The sequence below is a fragment of the Pan troglodytes genome, chromosome 4 (genome assembly GCF_028858775.2).
Source record: "Pan troglodytes isolate AG18354 chromosome 4, NHGRI_mPanTro3-v2.0_pri, whole genome shotgun sequence".
Taxonomy (NCBI): Eukaryota; Metazoa; Chordata; class Mammalia; order Primates; family Hominidae; genus Pan; species Pan troglodytes.
The window spans coordinates 162,245,865-162,272,022 of NC_072402.2; the positions used below are offsets into that span (position 1 = coordinate 162,245,865).

The 26,158-nt window shown below is 33.3% G+C and overlaps 1 protein-coding gene across 8 annotated transcripts in view; it reads left to right on the forward strand.

Annotated features, from left to right (window-relative positions):
- TENM2 (teneurin transmembrane protein 2) overlaps positions 1-26,158 on the forward strand; it is a 3,953,434-nt gene that overhangs the window by 262,875 nt on the left and 3,664,401 nt on the right. For 6 of the 8 annotated variants that reach the window (XM_054685270.2, XM_054685273.2, XM_054685274.2 and 3 more), the window contains exon 2: positions 17,764-17,817. The exons of the other annotated variants lie outside the window; for them this stretch is intronic. The gene's annotated coding sequence lies outside the window, so the exon portion shown is untranslated. The remainder of the gene's footprint in view (positions 1-17,763; positions 17,818-26,158) is intronic. 8 annotated transcript variants of the gene reach the window in all.

The following is a 26,158-nucleotide window of genomic DNA, read 5'->3' on the forward strand; positions in this document are numbered from 1 at the left end:
GTTCATTACCCAATCTAAAAATCTAATCATGTAGTAAGAGACTAATTTTCACATAATTCTTAAAACAATAAGTACACTACTGTAGGAATTATTTGTGCTGCCTATATCAGTTAATTAACCAAACTGCACCAGAGAGAGTGAGACAGTGATTATTTTCTATTAATCAAATGGAAAAGTCAAGAGTAGATACCTCTATCAGTGCTTTTAAGAAAGTGAGTGAATTTGTGAGATGAACCTAAATTATTTGAATGTAAGTATAACAAATTCAAGGAAGAAAAACAATGCACTGAAAACATATGAAGTCAACTTAAAAGAAACAGCCCAAGGGTGATGACTCACATCTGTAATTCCAGCAATTTGGGAGGTTGAAACTGGAGCATTGCTTCAGCCCAGGAGTTCAAGACCAGCCTGGGCAACATAGCAAGACCTCATCTCAAAAATAATAAAATAAAAATTTTTAAAAAAGAAATTGATCGCCCAAGAATAGCATTACAGGTTTTAGAGAAAAAGCTCGAGGACAGAGATACTGTGTCTGTCATGGAATGTACATTGATACATTGGAATGGGATCTATATTAATACATTCTAATGCAAAAAATTACACTCAATCTTTTCATAAATATAACCCAACTTACCTTTATGCTTGTGACATACAAACATTTTCTTTAAGTGTTCACTTATACTGGAATATTCCACTTCAAATAATCTTTGCAACTTTAATAATAAAGGAAAATTTGATTACTATAACTTCATTTTAGAAGACATTGTATATATTACACCTGGAATATGCAATTATTTCAATTGTGTACGAATTGCTAAGCTTTTAAGAGGAATAAATACCTTTTGCTTTAATGTCAAGATCCCCTCTAGACCATACCACCAGTAGTTCTTGCTTAAAAATAAGCAAATCTCCTAGGAGTAGGTTTTTCAGCTAAAAAGTTTCCCTCCCATAAACTAAGTAGTTATGCATATACTGTCATTTTAACCCTTAGCCAAAACTTTACCATGTAGATATTGTGTCCATAATATAGATTAAGAAACTGAGACATAGAGAGATTAAGGTTGACAGGTAATAGATGATAATAGATGACAGTTGTTTTACACAGATTCTGTCGAATTCCAAAGCCAATGACCTAAGTATTATACAATACTACTTACATATCAAAAACCCCCATGCCATATTTTTTTCAGTCGGTAAGAGGTAAGAATCTAATAATCAGAGTATTTTTTATCCAATGTAAACTATTCACAAATATAGTTTCATTTTAATCTCACAAAACAGAGTCTTCTTTTCTTGAGAAAAATATTTCCATGTTCCATTGACTATTATGCATTTAACCAGCATTTATTATGTTATTACGCATAGTGACCAAGGCTCTGTGGTAGGGTCTGGCATTGACTTCTGTGTGGGTAATTACACGACTCTGGATTATGTTAACATCTGTAATATGTCATATATGTCTAAAGTGACACATGCTCTTGAATTATTAATAAGGGAAGGGAAAATATTAAGTTTACAAAAGACAGTTCACCCTTCCATTTTAGCATTTCCAGTTATGCATACGGAAACAATCTGACTGCTCCCTACCACTGAGACTTTGCTTTCATTATTTAACCATTTAAAGGCAGCTGTAGCAGTTTTTAAATCTCTCACATGTGAGTGATATCTAATTTTAAATTTAATTGAAGACATGTAAGACAACTGGCTTCTGCTAAGTTTCAATTGGGTTTCATGTAAAAATAACAATCGCCATCAATAAACTGACCAGATGGCAACTTGGCTACGGAAAAGAGATAAATGGGATTCTAAAATGAGGGAGGCCCCACATAATGAGGGTCACTTAAGAGGTACATGTGTGATTTGTATTGATGAATAATAAATTCATGTAAGTTACACAATAAATCATGATGCATGAGTTTTCACTATAAATTCCAAGAGCATCAGTCTTACATGATGGAACACAGCTGCCCTTCCCGAGCAGATACTTCAATCTATCATATTGAAGAACAGAGCATCTTAAAGGAATGAGCAAGGCCTAGGGTGGGGAGAGCTTACATTTTTTTCTTACGATGTACTTTCTAAACACAGACTAGAAATACTACAATAGAGAACAAACCTCCGCCTCCTCCCACCTAGGATTTTATAACAGCCACTTCTGCACGGTTAAGACTTCTATTTGCCAGGGAGGCAGAGAGAAAAAAAACAACTTTCATTTCTATCCTTGATGACCAACAATACCAAGGACTTTAAACCCCTGTGGTGCTCTGTTGATGAATATAAACATGAACATAGACTAGACAAATACATGCACTATAGGTTTGGCCTTATTTTAGAAAATTTTTAAAAATTATTTTCACTAAGTAATGTGACGTTTTTATTAGCATTGAAAAATATAATCGATATTTTAAAAGAGCTTATTCTTTGAAATTATCTGAATCATGAAGCTATTTTGCAGCTAACTTCTTATGAAGAAAAGATATCTTCAAATGGATGAAATTAGAGTTGAAACAAATAATGAACTGAAAGAAGGAATTAGTGACTAAGTAAAGTCATTGCTTGTCCTACAGAAAATTCAAGAATGTGTTCACCCTTAAGATAATTAAAAATGTAAACATGGATATTACCCACTTTGGCCATTAAATGCATTTCTTCTTTTACTAGAAAGTAGAAGCCAAAAATAATATAAAATAGAAAAATAATCTCAACTCTGAGAATTAACTTGGTAGGTCAGCCCTACGTTACAGAAAATGTAATGAACAATTGGCAGTCATCCAAGGGATTTAGGTGGTACTCAACCAAATAATCTAATACAAAGATAATGCACTAATCTTGAGGATTCAGAAATGACCTGCTATCATCAAGACAGCATCTCATAAACCTTTTAAGCTGACATTCATGAAATTTTTAGTTCTTCAGTCTTACTTCATATCATTGTAATAACAGAAGCTTGTGGTTCATGCCAACTCCATTGAACAATAAGATAAATGGCAGTGTGGTAAATAAATGCAAGAGGAAACAGTAATTTTCCAGTTTTGGTTCAAGTTCTAAAGAAAAGGAGAAAAGTTTACCCCTAGGTAGTATTTCCTTACTTGGACAATCACTATGTTTAAGATATTTTCTTTTCAATTGTAATATATTTCTTTGGACATAACCAGTAATTAAAAATTAATATAATAATCCATGTTATAAAACTGTAAGTTTCAGGTGTTCACTTATCTTTATTTGCATTTAATTTTTACAAAACAGAAACAGTTATAGAAATACTAATTTTTGTGTTGCTTAATGAATTATCATAAAGCAAATACCTAGGTCAAGAAATAGAACTTTGCCAGCCACCCCAGAAGCCCCTTATTTTGTCTGTTAACAAAAGCAAGTACTATTCTGACTTTTATGGTAATTACTTCCTTGCATTTGATAATTTATTATCTAAGAATACATCTCTGGATGCTAATATTTAGTCTTGTTTAATTTTTAAAACTGGAATGTTTTTAATTACACAGTTTTCACCTCCATCCTCTTTTACTCCTTTTTATCTGTTGAAGAAAGCAACCATTTGATCTGCTTTATCTTACATTACTCATAATATATGCTTAGAATATTGACACTACAATACAAATATTAACACCAATAAGATAATTGAAAATGATTTATATTTTTGTACACAATCTTTTCTCATGTCTACATCATTATAGCATATACCCATTACATATCTTACTCACTCAATTTAAACTTTCCATTTAGTTTTTGCGCTACATATGATTCTATTTTTAATGCTCACTACTAGTCTTTCTGCTGGTGTCTTTCCAGTCATCATTGTTGTCTGAAGCTCATTCTCTAGTAAATTCCTAAGGACACAGTGATGAAACCAGTTGCCTGCGTTCTTGCATGTTGTCAACAGTTATCTGTGCCCTTTATGATCAAAAGCGAATTTTTCTGAATATAAAATATTTTTTCACATTTTCACCCCACAGTATTTTAAACATATTGCTCCATTTTCTTCTGTCATAAAATGTTCCTGTCAAAAGTCTTACGATAGTCTAATTTTCATTTGCTATTTTTGCCTAGAGCCACTAAAGTTTTCGCTTTGTATAATTTATCTTTATTTTAAAGTTTACTGATTTTACCAGAATATATGGCAGGGTTGATTGTTATAAACAAAATGAAAAGGTATGTAATGTGTCCTTTTATATCTGCTTTTACTTATTTTTTAGCTTTCAATAATTTTTTTTGAATTAGACTTTTTAGTATGCAGTCTGTTTGCTGGCTTCTGGCTTTGGTTTTATTCAAAGATTCTTTTACGTATGTGTTGAAAATTTTTAATCTATTTTTAATATTTGTCATTTTTCTCAAATAATTTTTATCTGTTTATTAATTACATTTTAATTTTTACACTTTTTCTCCTTTTCAATTTCTACTTCTTTGAAGATATTTTATGTCTTTTTTTTTTTTCAGTTTGTTTCTGTCCTCTGGTTTTGTTTTATTTCTGAATTGAGCTTTTTCTTGTGTCTGGAATTCTCTCTGGAATCCTGCCGTAACATATCTGAGGTTTCCTAGTTATTACTTATGTAGTTATTTAATACTTTATAACAGTTTTTCAAGGCTTTAGCTCATTGTGAAGTAGGTTTGAGTTGTAATCTATGTTATGGGCATTTTTTTTCTGGTTATTACATGTCCTAGATGGATGCTTTTCTACTCAACATTCTCTTTCTTCTTTGTAATTATTCCACATTGAGTGTGACCTCGATACTTTTCAGAAGCTCATTTTTAATTAAAATTAGTCTTCTTGAGGTTTTAGAGGGTATAAATTAGTTTAGCCTTCTTACTTCACAGAGTTCCCTCTTCCGTTTTTGTGAGAGGTTCAAAAATTTGGTAACTTGCTTTTGGAGATTTTTCTGGCTCTTTGCCGGTCCCCACTTCTATCTACCTTCTCTTTCCAGCCTATTTATTGTCCCTATCCTATTGAATTTTGATAGTTCTACCAGATGTTTGCCCTCACTGTCCTGGAAAGAAGCCCTGGCTCATGAATTGAAGAATTTACCAAAGACTTTTTACACCCTGAGTTTTCAAATTAGCTCACGGCGAGTACCAGTGAAAAATACTGCCTATTTCTGGTTTCTCCCCTTCTCAAGTCCCTCTGACACCACGTTGTTTTCCTCTGCTTTCTTTAGCACTGTTTGATGTTATACAGATTGTCTTGCGGTTTTTCTATCACTTGTAGTTCATGGCTTAGTATATTTGTAAATGTTGTCTGTGTGTTTTGGATTTTCCATTAGTAGCTTTGTCTTCTTTTAAATAGAGATTCAGGAGATCCGGATTCCACTATTGTCCCAGAATCCTCCCAGTAATATTAATATGAACAGTAAAAATAAATCCTATTTGAGTTTTTTAAAAATATATTTGCTAGGCATTGTTAGTAGTAGTTTATGTTAAATTACCTCATCTAATTCTCATAGTAACACTGTTGGGCACTATTATTAATCTTATTTTACAAATGATTTTTACAAAAAAGTAAATAATTTACCCAATATCTTACATTTAGAGAGTGGTAGAGCCAAAAGTTAAAATGCCTGTTTAGTTAATCCCAAAGTTCTTTAGACTTCTGGTGTTAATAACATGTTAAGAATCCTATGATTTATAGTATGTGACAATATAAAGACAAACATTTTTTCTGTTTTTGTTTTAAACAAATAGTAATTTATTTTCTCATTAAAATGGGTAGTGTTAATAGTCATAGTATTATCTAGAGAGTCATTTCATTTTTCTCTGTGATACTACTCGCTGTATTTACGATTGTTAGAATGAAGTTCAAGAGTTTTTTTTAAAACTTCACAAAGCTCCCTCTTGTTTTTTGTTTTTTTTTAAGTATTCTGAAATATATCTTGGCTTATAAGGGCTTTGGTCATTTTCTTATACTTTTACAAGTGAGACAGAAAGATGGGAAGTAGCTTTTCATAAAATATAGCCAGCCAAACACTACCAATTTCATTTGCTCTAGCTCCCTAGGACTGAGAGACAGAGTCACAAAGAAGTTATTAACCAAAATGCCAAAATATCCTTCCCTGATAACTTTTGGTAATAACAACAGACCTTAATAAAAAGAACAAGAAGAAACTCCTTGCTGTAGATTTTGTCTGGGATCCTTATCCACTGGCCTTTTGTAGGTTATGTCACCACTGTGCACGCTGTAGCCAGATATCTTCAGGTTCATCAAATATCCTTTTGCATACTGATTCTGTTTCATAGATAAGGGAAGCTTATTCTTTCCACCTTCACTCACCTGTACCTTTGTTCAAAATGGCCATAAATTGCTCACAGCCAAAAAATTACCTAGAACTCTGCAACAAAATGATTAGCTAGGAACAAAATAAATAACACAAAAATCCTTATAAGTATGTAAAAATACTTGGTTTGGAGACAAAGCATTATTTGTTGGTGAATAAATTCTAATAAGGTCACATTAAATAATCTCTATTTATTTGATTCTGATTCTATTTCAATATTGTCTCTTCTTTAGAATTATATTTATATTATAGCAACACGCTTCTGACATGCGAACCCTAATATGTCTCCACAGAATGCCTAACATTCTGATATATCGAGTCAAATATTGTCATTCAAAGGCATACTAAAACCGAACTACCTTCTAATTAAGGGACAAATAGTCATTACTTTTGTTAAGTATCAAACTTATACAGATGTTTATTTTCAAAAGCTTTGTGTTTTACTTTCTTTCTTGAATGCAGTTTCATGTAAAATGACCATATTCTGTTAATGAAAAGTCAGGTCATGTGATATGATAAGTAGTAGAATATCTAAAAGTAGAATTAAACAAATTGTGGGATATGTGGTCAGTTCAGGAAAATATTTTGATGAGTCCTGCAAATATAATATTTATATTTCTTAATGGAAGAGTTAATGAGGACTATAGAATCACTGAGCTATGAACTACCATTGCAATTACTTTCAGACTAAGAATGTTACATATTTGCTAAGTTCTGGATGCTTTTGTCCAACCCCCACCCCAAATTAATATATTGAAATTCTAACTTCCAAGGTGATGTTATTAGATGAGGTTATTGGGGCTTGGTTAGGTTATCAGGGCAGAGCCCACATGAATGGCATAGTGTCCCTGTGAAAAAGAGACCCAAAGGAAATCCTTCACCTCTTCTGCCAGAAGAGGACACAGCAAGAAAGCACCATTTATGAGCAAGCATGCCCTCACCAGACACAGAATATGCTAGTGCCTTGATCTTAAGACTTCCCAGTTTCTAGAGCTGTAAGCAAAACATGTCTGGTGTTAATAAGATACTCATTTTATAGTACATTTTGTTACAGCAGTCTCAATGGACTAAGACAGTGCTCAAGGGATTTCCCACAAAGCTTAGATCCATTGGTAGTCCATGCAGGAGGTATGCTGAGGACACATTATAAACCACTATGCGCAGAGCATCTAGTCTTTTTCTGAGGTAGAAACCCCAAAAGTGCATGTTTCTTGATTGAATTACAGCATTCATAACTACTGGATTATTGCTATTAGGCAGTTAAAACTATCATACATGTGCTTCCATGTTAATTTTCACCAGCCATATTACCTTTTATAATAAATAATGTCTTCATATTTGTATCACAAAAGTTTGATAACAAGGCTGGTGCAATGGCTCCTGCCTGTAATCCAGAACTTTGAGAGGCTGAGGCAGGAGGAATGCTTGAGCCTAGGAGTTCAAGACGAGCCTGGGCAACAGAATGAGACCCGCCTCTCTACCAAAAAATAAAAGAATTAGTCAGGCGTAGTGGCACACACTTGTAGTCTCAGCTAGTCCAGAGACTGAGGTGGGAGCATCACTTGAGTCAGAGAGGTTGAGGCTTCAGTAAGCTGTGAGGTGCCACTGCACGCCAGCTTGAGCAGCAGAGCGAGACCCTGTCTCAAAACAAATAAACACATAATTTGAATACAAAATAATGTTATCAAATTTACTTTTCTCTGACAGCTTAGCCCCTATTCAGGTGAAATTATTCATTTTCGAGTCATTCCATACTCCCAAGAAGTGGCTAATTTGATGTCTCCTTTAAATTTCATAAGGAATTTGGCAATGTGATGAGCCAAAATGAAATTTTGTTTGGTAGAACACTCAATTTTCACTTTGCTCAAATCTTTCAGCTAAAGTGATATTCAAGTTAAGCTTTTTCTTTCTCTTTGGTGGATCTTCAGCAGTAGCTCTGTCATTCCTTCATTCTCATTTAATTGACAGATATTTCAAACATCTACCTCTGGTCTGGCAGTATCCTGGATACCAGCAATGCAATCATGAGACTTTATAAACAGGGTTTTAGTCCTCTTGGCATTGACACCCAAGTGATAGAGATCGTTGTTACATTTTTATTGTGCGATTATTTGATTTCAATTAGAATTTTAATAGAGAATATAAAGAAAAGGTTCAGAGTCCAGGGAGAGTTTCAAATAATTTTCTCTTGTTAAGAAGATCAAGAAACCTATATGATTAAAGAATATTTAGGAATTAACTAGGGGAAGATGAGTGGAAAGAGAATTCCAGGAGAAAAGAAAAACAGTATTTATTAAAGATCTTTTGGAATCTATAGGCTCAGTCGGGTTCCACTTTAGAAACACTGGACTTGTGACACAATTATAACATTTAAACAAGGCTTCAAGTAGCTAGTAGGGTATATGAATCTAAAGCTCTAGGAAGATGTATATTGATGATAATGACATGAGTGCAGGTGAAATTCTTAGGAGACGAGTATAGAATGAAAAGAAGAAATGCATTGGGATAGAGCCTTGAGAAATTATGACATTAGCGTCTTGGTAGAAGCAATTGAACTTGTGAAGAAAAGAGAGAAGAGGCAGAAATACAGTAGCATGAGGAGGTGAGTGCATTGAGAAGAAAAAAGGACTCCTTTCCTCCACAAAAACATGACATACCAAAGCCCTGCTTCATGTGTTATTCCAAACATTGTGCTATGCAATCAGGTAATTTTGAAGTGTAATTAATGGCAAGATTGCTAGAAATATCCCCAGGCTTCAAAACCCACAGTTGCAAGGATAGAGCAGGTGTGCAAATGCAATTAGTAGAATTTGTACTGCAGATCTCAATACAGCGATTCCATTTGAAAACACTATATCCTAGGATTATAGATTAGTGTGGGTTTTCGGTTACCAGGAAGTATGGTCCTAACATTCTTTTCCTTTTTATGCCTCTCATGAAGTTGGGCTTACCTACTGGTACTTATTATTGCATTTCATCTGATCTGGGTTGTCCTGACTCCACATAAGATGACAGACAGCTGAATAATTGAAAGCCCATAAAACTTGTACACTGTCAGGCCTTCCTTTTAGCATCTATTCTGACAAGACGATTCAAAAATATAAGTTGATAAATCCTTAGGAAGGTAGGAGGAAAGTTCTCATGATTGAGGCTTTGAGATGGTCAGAATCTGGTACACAGGTCTGTAAATAATGGAAATCCTCACTAATGTGATGAGCCCCTTACCATGATGTGGTAACAAACGCAATTCAGCCTAGAAGCTCAGAATTGACAAAGTGTTAAAATGCTTTGAATATTAAAATATTTTTATTAATTCCTCGGAGATGATAACAATTTCCTGTATACCAAAAACTTATATGGTAAACATGAGTAATTCATATTTTTCTTTTTAATGAACATCAGAGACTGAGGTCAAGTAACACTTTCTATTATTAAAAACTGTGTTATAATTGTGTTTTCTTGGTTCCAGTTTTAGCTAATTCTGGCTTGAGAAAGTTTGGTTTATGTTATTGATGCTAGCAAGTTTCACCTTTATCTAATTATTTTCTTGCAAGAGCTGACCTTTGCAGAAATATACTCAGAAAGTTAGGAAGGTTGGAATTAATCTAAATGACACTACTTTATTCTTTAAAATCTCCCTATTGATTCAAACTTGAACATGAAGGCTGTATCTTTAGGTTATAAACTTTTATATACAGTATCAAATTCTTCAAGTTTTCCAAGTCATATGACAGGCACAACATTTTTTTTCTGCAAGCAAAATAAGAACAGAAGGATGAAAATAATCCCACACTACACAGTAAACATTTCAGTATTGTAAAACTTTCCAAAAGAAAATGATTGTTCATTAGACTTTGGACACCATTTTTATAACTTCAAATATTGCTTTTTTGAACATTAATTTCAGTGAAATGAATAGTCTTCAAAAAACAGAAAAAAACTCAATTATGTTGAATTATAAATAATCTGTATCTGCATTAGTCCAATTAGCTATACATAATTTTCTCAACTGGCCTTCTCAGCAAATATGAAACATAGGTTACCAGGAAAGGAGGGAGCTCTTCAAAAACCATCTTCACTGATGTTACATATCTTTTACAAACTCAGGAGGTATGGCCTATATTCACTTAAGATACAAACGACATCTTCTCATTATTACATGTTTTCATATTTCTGCACTAAGTTCCTTTACTGGGTTTATTAAGGCAAATAAATGTTTGGTGAATAAGGAAAAATAAAAGCACAGTGTATTGATCATTTCTAGTTAGAAAGTATGCAAATTTTAGAAAATTGAGTTTTTAGGCTAAATCAAAGTGATCACTTAGGTTAAAATGATTAGCCTAATGCAGAGAATCTGCAATCCCATTTCTTTTCTTTTATAAGAATGAGACTAGGACAGGAGCGAAAAAAGATTGGAAATTAAGATGCTCTGGGGTTCCATCCATGTTGTTGCACATGACAGATTTCATTCTTTTTTATGGCTGCATAATATTCCATTTTGTTTATGTACCACATTTTCCTTATCCATTCATCCATTGATAGACATTTAGATTACTCCAAATCTTGGATATTGCATATAGTGCTGCATTGAACATGGGAGTGCAGGTGGGGTCTTTTTAAAGATGGTTATTAGTGGAGAAGAGAGAGGTCAGGTGACAAGATGAAAGACACTCCTTTTCACAATTAGGATCAGAAAGAAAATTTTAAAAACTGCATAAAAAGAATATTACAAAATGTTAGGCTTAGTTAAATGTAAGAGCATAAAAAATTTTGGATACAAAATAACTCCTATCAAGGACCATGGAGAATGGAACTTGCTTCCAGAGACTACACACACACACACACACACACACACACACACACACACACACACCCCATATAGATAGATACAAATACATTCCATACGTAAAAGTGGACACATGCTCAAATACACACTCATATTACCTTACGTGATTTAAAGTACAGTGATGGAAATGGTAGCAGCCACTATCCTGGCATCTTCCTTCTCTCATAAAATATGGACACAGCATCTTCATCCAACTACACAGAGGTCTCATGTTACTTTCTTGTACTGCTAGTCAGGTTACGGATAGAAATCAAAGTAAAAGGAAGCAATATGAGGGCTGCAAAACAAATGACAAGATCAATCTTGACTTTCTTTTTAAGTCTAAAAAGAAAAAGAAGCCTTGATCAATCAACACGTATTTATTGAGTGAAAAATCTCATTAAAATCTTAAATGTTAATTTTGACCCAAGAATATTTTTACATCCTTTTAATTAGACCTCTAAGAAAATGTATTCTATTTGTGTGCTCTTCTAGGCTAGTATAACATTAATCACAAGTGTCTTGGTAGATGATCTTATGCAATATGTTTTTTTCTTCTTGATAGAAAATACCACTTTCTTTTATGTCTGTTATGAGTAATTCAGTATTTGACTTTTCTAAAAAAAAACTTTTTAGTATCATAGGTAAGAATAATAAATGAGCTCTAAAAACCCCAGAACGAGCTGAGAAGGGAATTAAGCAAATTATTCTTGAGTCATTTTCTTTTTGTACTCCAGTTACATCTTAATCATTTTAAGTTATTTTGGAGGTATAATTTTCTTTTGTAAGCACTAGCACCCCAAATGAGAAAGGCATTTATAAATATATAGCCATTTATTTCTGTATGGTGACCACAGTTAATACTAATGTATTTGCATATTTCAAAATTGCTAAAAGAATTTTTCCCACCCTCACCAAAAAAAAGATAAGTTGGTGAGGTGATGGATATGTTATTTAGCTTAATTGAATCTTCCTACAATGTATAAATAGATTGAAACATCACATTTTACCCCATAAATACACATAATTATTTTTGTCAATTAAAAATAAATTAATAAAAAATAAAAGTTAACAAATAATAAATAGACATTTTTGTGGCTTGAGGTTATTCAAGTTTTCCAAGATGTTTAGCCAGTAGGAAATTATTTAGCTATTGAAATAATTGGCTGTTATTTCAAAATAGAAATAGAGATTATATAAAATTGACTTGCTTACTCTGTTTTGACTGTTTTATTCTCAAAACATGTAGGAGCTCCTCTGAGAACAGGTTAAGACAAACTATGAACATAGTCTTTTCTAAAGCTTGAATTTGTATGGGGACTAAGTTCCTACTTTAAAACTTAGGGTAGCAAATTTTAAAAAATACAATCAATATGAAGAAAAGCTGTGGTATAAGCAAAGGAAAACTGCCTGGTACTGGTTAGAGAAGCAACAAGAATCGTGAAGTGACCAGGAAAAGATAGGCCAATATTTGCTAATATGAATAGTGTACTAGGCTTTCAAAAACAATATAGAAGTCCTGTGTTTCATTTAGTGAGTTAAAACCCTCTCAAAATGTCATAGAAACAATCTAACGAGGCTTCTCTTTCTCTAGTTTTTCACAGTAACAAGGTTAATCTAACCGTGAAATAACAGTGAATGCTTTCACAATTAATGTTGTAAAATGCATAAACCAACAGCTAATTAATCAGCCCTAAGGTCACTATATTGCTTGTGGTAAATTAGTAATAGCAAAGATTCATGGTAGAGAGAGAGAAATGACAGGTCATGCTCTGTGAGTTTCAATTTTAACTAGCAAAGACTGTCAGAGTTATATCTAAGCTGCAGTAGACTCTTTTTTTTCTTTTCAACAGCAGTGGAAGCTTGACTAGCATGAGAAACAATTATATTCTGAACATATTTAGAAAGCTCAAGTAACGATATCTTTTGTAGTTTTTAAATATGAGAAGAGACAATGAAAAAAATAATCTTACTTGGGTTTTGAATTTCTCTGCCACATAGCATTTCATCAACTTTTTCATGAAAGAAAGGCTGAGTTAAATACATGAAGCAAGCTTACTAGAGGATTTTTTTAACCTTTAAAGCATTGTGGCATAAAAATGTCTTACTTGCCATATTTTTATGCATGCCCACTTCCAATTAACATACTGCTCAAGAAAAAGACAGATGAGAATCAGGAAGAGAAAGAGGGAGAGAAGGAGAAAAGAGAGAGAGAAAGACAGTAACTACATGAAATTAACAATATGAATATATTTTTGGAAATCTTTTTGTTTTAGTTATAGAAGCTGAAATTAATAGTTGCAAACCCTTATTTCCTTGAGGGAGCGTACATTTGGCATCCTAAATTAAAGGAAAGAAAGATAATATTTCAGGTGTATTAATGTAGTCTTTTTAACGTTACCATTGTATATATACATATATATATATATATATATAGTGTAGTTTGTGTTTGTGTGTGTGTGTGTGTGTGTGTATCCCAAGCACAATACTCCCCCACAAAAAGAAAGAAAAAATGTGAAAAAAAATTGCCAAGTTGCATATTGTAAATAAAGTTAAATATGGAACAATGGCAGGGCACACTGGGGTTATTGATAATAAGAATTGATGTCTAGAAGACTGTTGGCTGTTAGTATACAATATGAATTTTGAAACTGTAAAGAGTTTCCAAGACTGAGATCAAAATACCTGTACACATTATGGTATAGCCGTACTTTAGAACTAATTTGGTGATTGTCAAAAAGAATTGGGCAGCTACACGGATATAGATATGAAAAATGTTGACCATACTTTATTAAGCAAAATGACATTGTTAAAAAATTATTATAGTATGGCTCCATCCATTGAGGAAACTGGAAACGGTAAGCAAACTATAATAAGATATTGATGTTTTTAAGATCAAATTAATGGGAACAGTAAAGAAATTAGAGCATCTAGAGGGAAGAGATTTGAGTTCAACAGAAATAATGAAGAATCTAAGCCATTACAGTACAGTATTTGTGGATTTGGCGAGACAGATAATACATCCTCAAAGGAAGAGGAAGAAAAACACACATGGCCATAGCATACTTAATTTTTAATTTAGTGAGTGATTGCTTAGTTTGTTAAATGGTAGAATTGCAATTAGAATTCAGGGGTATTTTATAATCAAAATTAAGGGTTGCTTTCTCATCAAAATGTAAAAGTTATTCCAGATATCACCTATAAGGCATATAAAATTTTTAATATTAAAAAGAATAGGAGAGAAAATAACAACAAACTGACTCATAAACCCAGATAATTTTCTGATTATAACTGAAACAAAACAAAATTTAAAATAAGATGACAACATTTTAGAAATATATCAAAAGAAATGTAAAAGCATCTTGAGAAGCTGATTCTCAATTTTTTATGGAAATTTCAAGAAACAAGAAAAGATTTTTTTTAACTATTAACTTCATTTTTTTTAACTTTGAGTATTTAACTTAAGAAGTTAAGACTACTGGAAGCACAACAAATTTGAAGGAGTTGATCTGTCAGATAACAGAATTCTTATAAAGTTTGAATAATTAGTATAATTGAAACAAAGATAGTCTAACAGAAAAATTACGCATGTACAGAAGCACATCCAAACGTATAGAGACACTTAGTATTTGACTTAGGTGGCATTGCAGATTTATTTGATTGATTGTTTTTAGTTTATTTTATTGATTTGCTTTGTTTACTTGTTTGATAGGAAGGAAGGAGGAAGAGAGGGAGGGAGAAAGGGAGAGAAAGAGGGAGGGAAGAAGAAAGGACAGAGAGGAAGTGGAGTGAAGGAAAAGGGTGAGGGAGGAAGAGGCGGAGGGAAAGTCAGATACTGCTACCTTGCTGAGGATGTGGATCAATGGGAACTTTCATGTATTGTTGGTGAGAGTGTAAACTGGAAAAAAATTAAGTTATTTGAGTTATAAATAATGTATATCTTAACACCTACACACCTAAAGATATACCCTAGACTGAAGAAATGCATGAGTATGTTCGTGTACAAATATACTTAAGGCAGCTTTGTTAAAGTTTTATCCCCAAACTTGAAACAACAAAAGTATTTCTCTGTGTTAGAAAGGATAAATAAACTGTCCAATATTCACATGTGAATCAATAGCCATTACAATGGGTAAACAATATCTTTCTACAAACAATATGGATTAATCTCACAAACGTCATGGTAAATCAAAGAAGCAAGGCAAGGTAATACATTTCACAACTGATAACATTGTAAAGAAAAGTAAATGAGTTATTTTAAAAGCTTGGTTAATAATTACTTCTAGCAGGGAAATGGAAATTTAAGTCAAGAAAAGTGAGACGGAAACTTCTAAGTTAGTAGTATTTTTCACTTTATTTTTATTTGGGTGATGAGTTATTTGTTTTATAGCATTTGTTAAACCTTGTATTTGTTATATACTTTTTCTGTATGTACATTACATTTTACAAAGAAAGAAAGTGTTAAAATAAAAAGAACATCTATCTGCTATTTCCTAGCCCTTCAAAGTTAACTGTTAAGTTTCATTGTGGTCACCTCAAGGCAAAAAGTTATAACCCTTATTGTCTTTTCTCTCTCTCTCTCTGTCTTCTCGAATATACACACATTTTAATTACAGAAAACAGATTAAACTTTATGTACTGTTCAGTACCTGAATTTTTCCTTCCTTAGATATCTATCTCTTAAGGCATTCCATATCAGGGCATACAAATTTTGAATACAAAATTATATAAATCTTCATGTAGATGTAGCACAATTTATTTAACCACTTCTGTATATTTGAGCATTTCAGTCTTACTCAGGTATTTTTCCATCAAATAATGTTGCCATTAGTATAGTTTTATATAAAATTAGGTGACACTTCACCAGTGTATTCATGGGGTTTGCACTGGAATTACTGGGACAAAATTTTATATTGTCATAAATGTTGCCAAATTGGCTTCTAAAATGGTGGCACCAATGTCCTTTTCTGACAAGAAAAGGATAAAGAAAACCCATGAAATTTTTGGAAAATTTCCTGGAAACTCTTAATCTTTGAAGAGTTAAAAGACCTTTGGAATTTCTTTCATATTTATAAATACAAAACGTTTTAGAGTGTCAAAGTAATTGACAAATTCTTTAGTTCCTACAAAATCATTATCAGATTAAATATATTATAGAAATATTAAGATAATTAAGTAATGTTTAGGTACAGTTTATAACACTAGACAAGATTTATGATTCCCTTGGGTGAAATATAAGAGAAATGGTACTCTTACACATTTCTTAGCTTTTCTCTATCCATAGCCTACTCTCTTATTATTGTATTCGCAATTGACAAGGTTTAAACTATGTTTGTTCTACTTTGTAATTATGATAATGATTTTCAGAGGACTTAATTATATGTACCACAAATATGTTTTTACCATGGCATCTTCATTCTTCAGGCCCTTATTTTAATTAATCATTTGGATGCTTGTATTTTATTGTTAAGCACTGTTTTGCAGTACGGTACTATAAGTAATTCTACTTGCATTTGAGGGAAACCTAAAAGTTGCAGCACATATGGGCCAATGGAATCTGACACTATAGTTGTGAATTTCTCAATAGGGAGTGAAAACTGCAATGAAAATAAAAGCTAAGCTGTCAAAACATTTAAGGTTGATCATTATATCTATATTTGCAGGAGTTAAAAAAAATACCACTAGTTATCCACAGCTTTCTCCTCTCACCTATTCTCTTCTTTTCTTTCCTATTACTGTTTTCCTAGTCAATATATGTTACATGTATATATTCATTTATATATGACATGTATAAAAATAAGTCATTATGTGTAGTTTTTATTATTAAAAGGATTCTAGTTTTGAATGATTTCGTAATTCTGATTGACCCTCCTACTTTAGATATTTCTTCTCAGTCGAACAGAAAAGATACAATGATCAAAAAATAATAAAAATATAATTTAACAAAATTCCAGTTCTAAAACAAACAAAATCTGGACCAACACATAATTATGTCAAAGGATAAAGCCTCATTTTGTGTGAGTGTGTTTTCCTGCCTAAGGGCCAGCAGTAATTGCTCTCATACATTCAGTTAGAACGTTATGCCAGAGAATTCTTGTGGGACACTCCTAAAATGAAGCTAAAATCGTTAATAAACTTGCAGTACTCTTTTGCATAAAGCTACTTGAAGTACTGTTTTGCATAAAGCTATAAAGCTGAGATGATATTGGGCAAATGTCTTTCTTACCTAGAGAAACTGATTCTGTTTTATTTTTATGCATGTCTTGGAGTTCAGATATTTACACACTCACACACACCATCCCAATGTATAACTAAATCAGAGGTGCAGTAAATCTATCTCATTAGTAAGAGTAAAAGCAGTTTTGCTTGGCTTCTATTCACCTGTATAATGTGATTTCTTGAAGAATGAGATCTTAATTATTATGATTTATTCAGCATAGGAGTTCAAAGTTGCAGATTTTACATTTTGGTTTGAAAATTCAAAAAGTCCTTTTTCTGGGGAAAAAAGCCATTTCTATGATTACTTTATGACATACAGTTCACCTGAAAATTGAGTATATATAGCAAGTAAATTTTTTATTTTAAAAAGTGAGCTTGCCTTGCTTTCTAACCTCATTCTTTTTTACATTTGATCCCATCTTTTCGTCCTTTCCACAGCTTTAATAAAATGGGAGATGAATGAAAACTGTTTGCAGACCTGATTATAAAGCAGTGAGTATTTCCTGTATGGGCACACGCACATATGAAGCACTGCGCAAATGGATCTTTGATTACGCCTATGGCTTTATGCAAGTTATGATTTGTGATATCAGTGAGGCCCAGAAATCATTTTCAATATTTTCATTGCAGTGCAGATCAAACCTACTATGGAAAAACAAGTCAAGTGTTGTGCTAGCTGGTTGCTCTCCGTATCATTATGGAGCATTTTTGGAGGTCCCCTTTTATTCATGTCAGCTGTATGGTTTAATTTAAAAGTAATTCCAAGCATTTAACACGCTTCCTTCATTTTAAAGAGTACTTCTTAAAAATGAAAAGGATTCAATCCCTTTTTGGAGGCAGACAGAGGGTACAATATAAATGTAAGTCCCATCGGTGCAGGTCTGATGGTTTCTGATTTAAATAGTTTTTATTAAATATGAAATGTCCAAATTACCTAATCATTGTCTCCTGTAAGATAAACATGGTTTTCCCAGGCCTTTCTCCAGAGTCTTATCTCAGAGCTGCAGGATGTCAGTTGATAGCGTTGCCTTCATGTTAGACAAGCAGACAAAATAATTTGATTGTACTGCTTGCCATGTTGTTCTAAGCAGTTCTTTAAGAACTAAAACCACTTTGTTTCTGGTGGCATGACAAAGCCCATTACTTTCATTTTTTTGAACTCCTTAAAAAGCTTCAACATCAATAAGACTGCTTTCAGAGCACACTGGTATAATGTGTCTAGTCTTGTCTAGTCTATCCGTCCAGAGGTAGACATAAAACAAAAGTTAGGATGCTAGGAAAAACGTTTTTCATGCTGCAAAAACATGGCAAAATTACAGGTAATTACTTTTTAAACTGACAATCACTGAAGAGAGTGTTTAAAGTTAAATTTTGAATAAATTATTCAAAAACCTATAAACCTATATCCAGATGCTGGCAGTAACTTCTGTTCTGTTTGAATAATACTTTGCAATGGTTATACAAATAGGAACAATGAAAAAATGATCAAAATAATCTTTACCATTATCTTCTGTGGGTAAGAGTGAAATGCTTTAATTTTTAAAACCTTAAATGATGTCTTCTAATTATTTAACACTTACTGGAAAGGAGCACAGAAAATGTAAATAATGAACTTAACATAATGAGACCTTTGTTTGAAGTAGCAGGATACGTTAAGTGATTGAGTATATCTACAGGGTATGTGTGAAGAAATAAAAGTCCTGGCATAAATTGATTTAAATACAAGTTCAAGGTCAGTGGACATCTATTTTGTGACCATGTGCAATCCATACTTTCTAACTCTTTTGTTTCCTAATTTATAAAATAAGAATATAGAATAGCTACATGAAGATAGGTTTGAGGATAAAATTAGATCATCCAGTCATCTAGCTCTGCATTAACACTAATGGACAGAAACCAGCATGGTCTCTGTGTTCAGGGAGCTTAGATTCTAGTTGAAAGAGAACAAAAATCAAAATCAAATCATTTTATAGATAACTGTAAAATCATGACTGCGATAAGAACTGTTAACAAGAGCCACATGATTTCATGAAAGTTTGTATTAGGGATAGTTTGATGCACTTAGGAAGATTAGAAAATATTTTTATGAGAACAAAACTGTTTTGCTATAGTTTGATTGAATTTATTGGGTAAATAAAAAAAGAAAAAAAAAAAACATTCCAGGTCGAGGAACTTCATATATAAACATGCTGTATCAGGGGTCCCTGAAAGACCAAATAGTATAGAGAAAAGGCAGAATATAGTGAGATATGAGATAGAAAATGAGTAGATTGCACAGGGCTCCAGAGGATGCTCTAAAGACTTTTGTCCTGATTCCTTCAAGAGAATCCTTTGAAAGGATTTAGAAAGAGAGATGGTTTCCAATCTGCTGTTAGAAGAGACCAGTCTGAACCACCATAGAGGAACTGAACTTGAACTTGCATTGTAAATGTTCAAACACCACTAATGCTAGTTGTGCAATTCTAGTTTTGCTCACCATCCTTCTCATTGCCACACTCTGCAGAAAATTTTACCTGTTTTCCTCTTTTTACTTACTTTCTTTTTCTTTCTGAGTTAGGGACAGGACTAATGTAGATGTGATTAAAGTAAACAATTTTAAATAAGTGTCAAATTCTTGGTGCAATGACAGGATAGGACCGATTTTTCAAGAAGAAAGACCATTAAATGGTTTTTAGATTTAGTATAAATGTTCTTTAAGGAAAAATAATTCTTGTACTTCAACACAATAGTAGCCCTACTCTTATTATGAAAGTGCGTTATGATAAAGCAGCTATGAAGTAATATGTTTGAATGAAGTTGTATTTAAAATTTAAGATAAGAAAAAGTTACATTATGCTTAAGATTCATTACTTACTTTGTTTAAGCTACACAGAATGTTAGAATCTCTATGAATTCATTTAACCCTCTGGGTAACTCCACACACACACACACACACACCCCTCAATTCTTCTGGCCTCTGCTTCAGGAACCAATGGGAGAATCATTGTAGACTGTAGATTGAACCATTGCAGAAACTAGCCTTCTCCTTTAGAAATCTCTTTAGTGTCCTCCTTTAAGAGAAATCTTCATTGCGGCCACTAAATAGCTGTAAATGGTGAAGTTACCCAAACCTCTCAGATACAGAATCTTCATCTGAATAATGAAGGCACTCAGTGGAAATGGCCACTAAGGTCCTTCCAACGTGGTGCTATTAGAGACCCTTTAAATTGGGATTATGAAAAGACTCTCAGTGAACTGCTGTTGAGAGAGCCATCAAAACCATCTCCTTCTGTTCATCTGAGTGCCAAAATTATAAAACAGCACTTCAGGGAAATTGCCAACAAATTGTATCATAATGAACATACCTTTTTCCTCCTTAGTAGCAGGTACCTCTTCAAGTTTAAATTTTTCAAGGTATATCCCACAAAACTGTTTATATCCATCAAATTACAGTTACCAAGAATAACTGTCTTACTTTTTCACTACTGTGGATGTATGCCTTTTATAATAGAAAACATAAGGTGGGTTTTGTGTTTTTCTTTTTTTTTTTTTAAACCTGAATTGGTGTGGGCATCTGGTTGAAAGGTGTTTCTCTTGCTTCATCTCTAAGTACTTGACTAACTTCTTAATTCTGAGGGATCAACACTAATTTCCAGTGTTTACCAGCAATCATCGATGACTAGCAGTTAAAAAGCCATCAGCCCTGTCACATTTTTCAAAGAACAGAATCCGTTTCCAGATGGCCCTTCATTTGGCTAATGGACAGCCTAAGGGGATATAAATGTCACCTGTTGTAGCTAGTCAACAGTATTAATAAAAACACAAAAATAGACCATTCAGCAGTGGCAGCAACCCAAAAATGTATTTATGAGTTTCTTTATTGAGTTAATTTGCAATAATCAACATTTTCACATTTTAAAGTTTCAATTCTTTCTCTTAATTTTCCCAAGCTATTGTTTACAAACACCAAAAGATAGACGTTAGAAACTTTAAAAAGTTGTTTTCAAAGGGTCAGACATTTTAAAACATTTGTACCCCAGAAAACAAATAAATAGTATTTCTCTTGTGAAAGATAACTGTCACATAAGTAAGCATACCTATACAGGTATATATTTTTTGAAACACTGGTTAAGATGTGAGCAATTTTACCTTTGCTGATTCATCTTCTACTAAATTACATCTTACAAACTATAAGGCAATACAACTCAATTGCTATTTCTCAATAGGCTGGGTTTTCTTTTCCCCCTTCTCTGTCTCCAGAGAAATGATGCCATCTACTTGCAATGTGTTCTCAACTTGGTAAAATTTCTTCTGATTGTAAAGATCCAGATCACAGGTTCCCATTATCAAATGACCATTGTCTCTATATGCCAGTGACTGACAAGGCCACAGGTGCTCAAAAATGAAATGAATGGATGACTAACCCATTGCAAGGGAATTTTACTGAAGTCACCTTTTCAAGTCATCCGCTGAGATGACAGTGTGGAGGATGTTGTCTAAATTGTAGGAGGACAAACTAAAATCATAAACGTATATGTTAAATTCTTACTTTTTCTTTTAATTTATATGGAAAATTTATATTTTAATGAACATAAAATAGAGAAATGTAACAGGCAGTATACTTTTAAAAAGTCTGCTAGAAAGAAAACAAGCCAAAGCCTCTTAGCCTACTCTACATTTCTAGTTATTTATTTCAGTGAAGTCAAGACATGCACATTCCGTAATTTCCATGTTTTATGGCATAAAATATATTCTAAAAATTACGTCTTACATATTTCAAAAAATCAAATTATCTTTGATTTCCTGGTTTTCTAGTACATTTTTTTCTTAAAAATCGTAGAGTAATTTGAAAGCAAATGTCAACAATATGCATGCATAATATCATTATCTCTAGCACCAGCCTTAAGGGACATGGTAAGAGTTCAACAAGTCTTCATAGCTCACTGAGCAAGTCACTAGCAAAAAATTAAAGTAACATTTTTCTTCCAGGCTTGATTATGATGCCCATGTCCACTCAACCACCTTTAATCATCAAAATAAGCATAATTAACAGTGGGAGATGGTCTTACCAATAGTTTCACATGTAAGGAAAAACCCACAAGATTAAAAACTAGTTCAGATAGTCACACAATTGTATTTACTGTGAATTCAAACAGTGCTTTATGAATATATTGCTTTCTTTTTTATATGTGTCTAAAAATAAGTAATAAAGGACGCAGAGACAATTTTAAATATAATTTGAACAATAGGATCTTTGCAGAGAATGTAAAATTGTCTTAAAGTAAGATTTCAAACATAGTATTACACAGGCAGGAACGTGTCTCTTAGTTGAAATCGAAAAGAAAAAACAGCCCCTATACTGGCATTTTATTTTGTGTATCTTAGAAACAGTATAGTCCAAAGTAATTGACCAAGAACCTTTGTCCAATTTCTTATTGCATTCTTAGCAAATTCAGTAAAAACATTTCAAATGATAATATTTAAGCAATTTTCCAAAAATCTTTATTTTGGGTCTTGTAGTACATCAGAATAACAGGTCCTGAATTGATTAGTTATCTCTTTTCTACTTTTGTCTAAAATTAAAAAGTAAAGCCTAAAATCTAATTTAATCTTTTTTGTTGTTATGTAGCCAAATAGTTATTAATGCACTTAACTGAAACGGAATCCTAGAAAATAGGCCTAACACAATACCTCAAATCCATTATTTTTCATGTGTATTCAAAACAACTTCTTCTTATGCATTTCTTTTTTCACTCCACCTTTTTTCTTAAAACCATAATTATCTTTGTGTGTTCCTCTTCTCCCCCACACCTTGTACATTCAGTCTGGAAATATGTCATGTTGATTTTGCTTCTTTGGAATTCTTGGCTGCACAATTCTTTCTTTTTATCGCCACTGACACACTCATTTACCTGGTCTTCCATAACCAACCTTGATTTCTTTGTTTACTATTCTTTTTTATGCCCTCAGTACTTATTTTTACTTTTCATAATGTATGTATAACTTATTATATTTATTCATTAGTTCACCTACCATGTTGTAAACTCCCAGGGACAAAGCATACATTTCAATTCATAATTTACGTACCCCATAGTAACAAGCGCTTTCCTCCACACATGTTCAATACATGTTTTTCAGGGAATTAAAAAAATGAATAGTCAGTGATACAGAAGCAGCTGCTTAATCCTGCTTTATGCTTCAAGATCGATTTGATTATTAAAGGATATTTATTAAGCACCTACTGCATCCAGGCATTAATGCTGGGGCTGAAGATTCAGCAATGAATATGGCAAATATGTTCCCTAAACTCAGATAACTTACATGTTGGGGAGAATACTGAAGATCAACAATAATGAAGTATTTGAGAATTATTTCAAAAGACATATAAGAATTTATTTCCACATATTTGGAAAGTTAAATCTAAAACCAGGTCATTACTGTATTACCCAGCTAAATTAATCAATTAGCAACAAAATTGATTCTAGAAAGCAGACTATAAATTTCACTTGTGATTCACAGTGCCCTTGGACAACATCCTTGGAATATCTCCATTTGACTTTGTTAAATGAGGATGATTATTTTCATAATTGACTAATCCCATGATATTGATGGTAGTTAGTGTGTTGCTTTAACTCATTTATAAGAATTTAAATTTCACGTCGTAGTGTTTTGTTACACAGATGTTCTCTTTTTAGTCCCTAAATTATTTAAAGAAATATGATAGTACATACCTAATGAGACAACAGTGTATTCATAAAAATGAGAAGGGAATGGTTACTTTTTCTTTCTTGTTTTATTTTAAAAAGTGTACCTTTATGAAAGCAATGGCTGTCTTGTTAGGAAAGTAAGTCCCCCCTGTTTCAGTTAAGTGCATTAGTGAAAATTTGGCTACTATAACAATATAAAAAAGATTAGGAGAAAACTGAGGAAGGTGTAGATGAAAGGCTAGATAACTGAGATTTATTTACATGAAGAATGAGGGTTCATATTAGCATCATACTAAATGCAATGCTGTTGAAGTTCATTATAGTGTTACCAATTATGTGATACTAGTAAATGTGATCATTTGACCTGCATTTAATTGTAGGTAATAATTCTTGAGTAGGTGATAAATTTACTCCCTTATATCAGTATTTGACATTAGCAGGAAATGTAAGTATGTATACCATGAACTATATGTTTAAGCATTGATACATTTATACATTGCAAAATTGCAGGTTAGCTCCTACTATGAGTGAGGCTCTGACTAAGGGCCAAGAGGAGTCAACAGTAAAATTAGGTTCACCCTTTGAGAAAGAGGCAGATACTTATTTAATGAAATATAATGTAATCTTTTTTTTTTTTTTTTTTTTTTTGAGACGGAGTTTCGCTCTTGTTGCCCAGGCTGGAGTGTAATGGTGCAATCTCTGCTCATGGCAACGTTTGCCTCCTGGGTTCAAGTGATTCTCCTGTCTCAGCCTCCTGAGTAGCTGGGATTACAGGCATGTGCCAACACGCCTGGCTAATTTTTTATTTTTTTTAGTAGAGACGGGGTTTCTCCATGTTGGTCAGACTGGTCTCGAACTCCCAGCCTCAGGTGATCTGCCTGCCTTGGCCTCCCAAAGTGCTGGGATTACAGGCATGAGCCTCCATGCCCGGCTATAATCTAATATTTTAAGTGCTTCACCAGTTTAAACAAATTACCAAGACTGGTCAATAAACAGAGTGTCATTTTTGCTAGGTTGAGAAGGATTTAGAAGCCTTCAGACAGCATGGTTTCACTTGAGATATGCCTTGAACATTGAGTAGAATTACAAATAGAAAAAAAAAGGAAGAATATAGAAAGAAGAAATAAGATAATGCATAAATTATGAGAGGAATTAACAGATATCATATGTTTAATGAATGGGAAGTATTAAGAAGGAGCTTAAATATTACTTGGGTTTGGTTTTGTTTTGTTTTGTTTTTGAGATGGAGTCTCCCTCTGTTGCCCAGGCTGGAGTGCAGTGGCACGATCTTGGCTCACTGCAACCTCTGCCTCCGGGGTTCAAGCAATTCTCCTGCCTCAGCCTCCCGAGTTGCTGGGACTAAAGGCATGTGCCACCACACCCAGCTAATTTTTTTGTATTTTTAGTAGAGACAGGGTTTCGCCATGTTGGCCAGGCTGGTCTCGAACTCCTGACCTCAAGTGATCTGCCTGCCTTGGCCTCCCACAGTGCAGGGATTACAAAGCCGTGGTGCCTGGCCTTAAATACTACTTTGAAATAGAAAAGTTGAAAGTGACATAATTGTTTAAGTGAGGTATATAAGTTTGGTTGGGTGTAGTCAGATACGGTATAGTGAGGGACACTCACACCGGATTGCTGAAAAAATGAAGTTTATTATTCACAGATTTCAAAAAGAAGAGGACAGTATGCCTCACAGGGCCAATGGGAAGTGGGGGTTCCCCAGGATTGCATGTTTAACCAGCAGGTGTGGGGCAAGAGAGAAAGAGAGGGACCTGTGGGCCAAACCCTTTCTTGGGGTCCAGGGTGTTACCTAGGAGGGCTTTCCCATGGCCTGATTGGATTAATTTAAATGGAACGTGAGGCTAAGCATGGCAACTCAGGAATTACATGATTGAGTTCATTAGGATTAGAGCAAAACTAAGATGGGGAAGCAATTCAGGAGAATGGGGCCTTATTCATCTAGAACATGAAAATAGGAAATGGGTGGGGACTGCCTCAAAATATGTAAGTCAAGCCAGAGACAGGACAACAAGATGGGTGCAGAGGCAGCTTTGACATAAATGAGAATTATGAGAAGGAAAAACAGATTGCAGATTGCACTAACAAAGTTGGGCTACTTAGTAGGTAAAAATGAGTTATTCTTCAGA